Source organism: Gossypium arboreum, chromosome 6, assembly GCF_025698485.1.
Source record: "Gossypium arboreum isolate Shixiya-1 chromosome 6, ASM2569848v2, whole genome shotgun sequence".
Classification (NCBI taxonomy): Eukaryota; Viridiplantae; Streptophyta; class Magnoliopsida; order Malvales; family Malvaceae; genus Gossypium; species Gossypium arboreum.
In genome coordinates, this window is record NC_069075.1 from 87,558,084 (window position 1) to 87,563,501 (window position 5,418).

At 37.2% G+C, this 5,418-nt stretch overlaps 1 non-coding gene across 1 annotated transcript; it reads left to right on the top strand.

The window, feature by feature from the left end:
• Positions 1-4,124: 4,124 nt before the first annotated feature.
• Positions 4,125-4,231, top strand: LOC128294928 (small nucleolar RNA R71). The gene has a single exon (XR_008285235.1). It is a non-coding gene; the product is annotated as a small nucleolar RNA R71 (small nucleolar RNA).
• Positions 4,232-5,418: the final 1,187 nt, after the last annotated feature.

Below are 5,418 nucleotides of genomic sequence, written 5' to 3' on the forward strand. Positions count from 1 at the left end.
TAATTTTTCCCTTCTATGACAACATCAAATTCTCACTCTAACACATAGTTATGAACAATAATAACTTTTACCGATTAAGCCGTTTTACTCATTTTTGCTTAAAACCGCTTAGCAAAAGTTGTTTAACATAATTTCAGCGTTCATATTCTACCATAAAACATCAAAATAATCACATTTCACCTATGGGTATTTTTCCAAATATGAACCCTAGCTTAAATGATTGCTAGAATAAGCTTAATCAAGTTACCGGGATTCCAAAATCGTCTAGAATGGACTTACTATTGAGCTTGGAAAGCTTGAAAACCCTAGACATGGCTTCTCCCATGCTAATTTCGGCCTCCATGAAAAGATGAGTCAATTTTGGCTTTATTTTCCCTTTTTATTTCTTTTAATTATCAAATGACTAAAATGCCCTTAAGGCCTTTCTTTAAAATTTTGTCCTATTCATGCCCATTTTTGTCCAAACGAAATATAATGGTCTAATTCCATTTAAGGAAATCCTCTTTAAACCCCCATTTCAATCAAGTACTTATGAATTAGAACACATATTTTGCAACTTTTGCAATTTAGTCCTAAATGTCCAATTAAGCACTTTATCAGTAAAATTACTTAATGATATTCTTACACAATATTTTAATCAATAAATATACCTTAAAACTTAACCGGAATAAATTTTTTGACTTTGAATTTATGGTTCTAAAACCATCGTTCTGTTTAGGCCCTAAATCGGGCTGTTACAGCAACTTCTGCAAATAAGCCCTAATAGGCAAATTAAACATGCAATCTATAAAATTTCTTATCAATACTCTAACACATGCATCTAATAGGTTGGTAAATCATAAAAATTAATCGAAATAAATTTTTCTATCTCAGATTTGTGGTTTCGCAACCACTATTCCATTTAGACCCTATTTCGAGATGTTACACCCCCCCCACACACTTAAGATGTACATTGCCCTCAATGTACAAAGATAGATTATTCAAAATAAAGAAAATCATAAGAGGAAAGGAGGTCAAACTCCCTGTTATATGGATGCGGAGCTTGATTCTGAGGCTGGAGTGTTTGGGGAAAGTAGTAGCTGCCATTGTTCTTAGCTACATGAAGAAATTGGGTCGTTGAACATGGCACTCGTGAGGTATTGTTTCCCATTTGTATCCTCATTCCGTAAAATATTCCTAGTAACTTTGCTTGGAAGTCTATAGAATCATGAAGAGCTTATTAAGAGTTGGTGTGGAAGAGAGCGTAGTGGGATTACTTGTTAGAAATACCAGAAAATGAAAAAAGTAAAATTTACTAATATAGATATGTCTTTCAAAATAAAATAATAAAATTGAAATGAAAATAAAAATAAAAAAATAAAATAAATCAAAGTGGGGATTAATGCAAGGGGAATGGATTTAAGGGTGGCTTAGGGGTTGGGGAAGTGAGAATCTGGGGAATGGTGGACGGAATAGGGATTAGGGAATGGGGAAGGGTAGATTTCGACTAGGGTTTTGAAAAGGGGAAGAAGATGAACAGTGGTTTGCTTATATAGGGGAGGTTCACACGGCCTAGGGCCACGCCCGTGTACTTTGAGGGTGAGCCTGTGTTTTTCAAATTTTACAATTTAGGTTATGCCCAGCTACTATCTGATGCCCGTGTATCTTGGGCGTGTGTCAAACACGGCCATGTTGCACGGCCATGCCTAGCTTTATTCGCTTCTCCCATGCCCGTGTGTTATGGTAGCACGCCCGCGTACTATTGTACACGGCTGAATGATACGGGCATGTCTCACGCCCGTGTCAAAGAAACAGAATCGAGCCTTATCCTTGGCACGCCCGTGGTTTTCCATTCCCACGCCTGTGGTCTCCTATCAAGTTCACCCACGGCCATGTCGTAAGGCCATGGGGATTTATCGCACCCCGTGTTTTGGGGAAATCATGTCCCACTTCAACACGGCCGTGTCTCTTCCCCTGTTTGACCACTGCTTTAGGCACGCCTGTGTGTCTGGCCGTGTGTGCTGAAAAACTTTGCAATTCAAAGATTAAGTTAATGATTCAAAGTGTTAGAAATTAAAAATTAAAGAAATCAAAATATGTTAGTGCTCGGGTTGCCTCCCGAGAAGCGCTTATTTATAGTCTAAGCTCGACTTACCTCTCCGTTGAATGATCATGGTGGTTTGAGGAGTTCATACTCCTCAATCTTGTTGTCAATCTTAAAATAAGGTTTTAATCAGGTGTTGTTTACCTTAAAAGTGCCGAACTTGGGATGACTCACCTCCATCGTACTGAATGGAAAAATACTAAGTACCGTAAGAGGGATTTCCTCATTTGGTGTGGTAGTGACAATGTGGGGATCTGTGGCATCTAGTAAGACTTTATCGCCAACCTTAAGTTGATTAGGAGAGGTATCGGGCTTGTTTTGGCGTAGTTTCAATTTATCATGTGTTCTCGGTTTGTGTGCTCGCCATTCATCTAGCTCCTCTATTTGAAGCCTTCGCTCCTCATGGGTGTGTTTTTTCGCTACTTGATAATAGTGCACTGTCTCCGTTGTCTTGGTTCGAGGAGGTTCCTGTAAGGATGATTGGATATTAGTTTTATCATCGACAAGTTTCATAGCGTTATCTTGAGTCTTAGAAGTTTTGACTGAATCGCGTGCTTGGAGTGTTACTGTGTCGTCTCCTGCACGAAGTGTTAGCTCTCCTGTGCCTACATTATAATGGTTCTGGTAGTTGCTAAAAAGGGTCGTCCTAAAATTAAAGGTACCTCGTTATCCTCATCCATATCTAAGACGACAAAGTCTACTGGGTAAATAAATTTATCAATTTTAACGAGAACATCTTCAATAATACATTTAGGAAATCTAACTGTTTTGTCAGCCAATTGTATGCTCATCCTAGTCTGTTTGGGTTTATCAAGACCTAGTCATTTAAACATTTTACACGGCATAACATTTATACTTGCCCCTAGATCAGCTAAAGCATTATTCACAGATAAACTACCAATTAAGTAAGGAATTGTAAAACTCCCTGGATCTTTCAATTTGTTAGGTAGCTTATTCTTTAGAATAGCTAAGCAGACTACATTGAGTTCCACATGTGATGTAGTGTCTAATTTTCTTTTATTGCTCAAAAGTTCCTTTAAGAATTTTGCTGAGTTGGGCATTTACAACAGAATTTCAATAAAGGGTACGTTAATATGTAATTTCTTTAAGAGTTTGACAAACTTAACAAATTGTTCTTTTGTTTTGTCTTTCGTCCGCTTTAGGATATGGCACACGAGGTTCATGATTTGTACTTACTTGTTTAGGATCATTATCATTTACCTGTTCTCGACCTTTGTTCATCACGTTGTCTTGTTGTAATTCTAGCTCCAGTGCAATGAATCCTTCATTATTTTGAGTACTATTTGCATTGAGCTGTTCCCTCGGATTAGGTTCAGTATTACTTGGTAAGCTACCTTGTGGTCGTTCGAAAATTAGTTTGGATAGCTGGCCTATCTGAGTTTCGAGTCCTTGTATTGATGCTTGTTGATTCTTAAGTACTGTCTCGGTATTTTGGAAACAGGTTTCTGACACCGAGATGAATTTAGAAAGCATCTCTTCAAGGTTTGGTTTCTTCTCTTGTTGATAAGGTGGCTGTTGAAAACCCTGAGGATTTTGTGGCTTTTGATTCCTTTGACCACCCCAAGAGAAATTTGGGTGGTTTCTCCAACCTGCATTATAAGTATTATTGTATGGGTTATTTTGAGATCGAAAGTTATTGTTACCCATATAGTTGACTTGTTCTTCTTCAGTTGTAGGATTGAAGGATTGGTATTCTGTATGCACACCTCCGCCACTTGAGTCACACCTCATTACTGGATGTACCTGCGTAGAACCAAGTAAATCGTCAATCTTTTTATTGAGAAGTTCTACTTGATTAGAGAGCATGGTGACTGAATCGATGTTATAAACGCCATCTGTTTTCGTTGGCTTTGCCCTCATAACTTGCCACTGATAATTATTCAATAACATCTCCTCTATAAATTCATAGGCATCTTCTGGTGTTTTATTGTTGATGGTTCCACCAGCAGCTAAGTCATCCATTTGCCGAGTCGAGGGATTCAGGCCATTGTGGAATGTTTGTACTTGAAGCCAAAGCGGTAACCCATGGTGAGGGCACCTTCTCAGTAAGTCCTTGTATCTCTCCCATGCATCGTAAAGTGTTTCTAAATCCATCTGCACAAAAGAAGAGATATCATTGCGTAATTTAGCTATTTTAGCCGGTGGAAAATATTTCAGTAAAAATTTCTCTGTCATTTGTTCCCAAGTAGTGATAGACCCTCGTGGTAACGAGTTCAACCACTGTTTAGCTTTGTTTCTCAGTGAAAAGGGAAACAACTGAAGACGTATGGCATCATCAGAAATGCCATTAATTTTAAATGTATCGTAAAATTCCAGAAAGTTCACTAAATGAGCGTTGGGATCTTCATCCTACAAACCATCAAACTGAACAAACTGCTATATCATCTGAATAGTGTTAGGTTTTAATTCAAAAGTATTTACAGCTACAGCAGGTCTAACCATGCTAGATTCAATTCTTGTTAAAGAAGGTTTAGCATAATCATACACAGTATGTGGAGCAGGATTTTGATTAGTCGCAATTGCAGGAGGTAGCTGATTGCCTTGGTTTTCAGCCATCTCGTCGGTTGGAGGTTGAGTATCGTCTTCTCGCTCGTTCTCCGTGTATCGTAAGCTACACCTTATTTCTTTTTGATTTGTACGAACAGTGCGATCGATTTCTTCGTAAAAAGGTAATAGTCCTGACAGGTTTCTTCTAGTCATAAACTATAAAAACCTTCCAAGAGAAAAAAATAAGTAAATTAATAAATAATAATAATAATAAACTAAAATTAAATTGTAAGAAAAATAAATGGCTAAAGTAATAAAAATTTAGCGTTCCTAATATTTTGAATCCCCGGCAACGGTGCCAAAAACTTGATCACGTGATTCGTAACAAGTAATAAATATTTATAATGAAGATCAAACCTAGACTAACTATTATCACAATGAAAAGGCAAGCGCACCTATCGAACAATTGTATAGTAATGGCAAGACTGGGATATCGTACCCAAGGGACCCAAAAGTAGTAGTAATAACTATCTTTTTATTATCTAACCTAAGAATAAAAGGGTTTGTTTATTAAACTAATTATCTAAACTAATTAACTAATTTAATTGAAACAAAGAGAAAATTTGGAAAAAGACTTGAAGAAAAGCAATTGATAAAGACGACACCCAAGGAGGAATCCACCTAGATTTCACTTGTTATCTGACTCTGAACTAGACGATTTATTCAATTGGCTTGATCCGTGAGATTCCCTAACATATGCTATTATCCTTTTTGAGACTAATAACGTCTAACCCTCAGTTGAATTAATTGAAATTTCTTTCTTAATT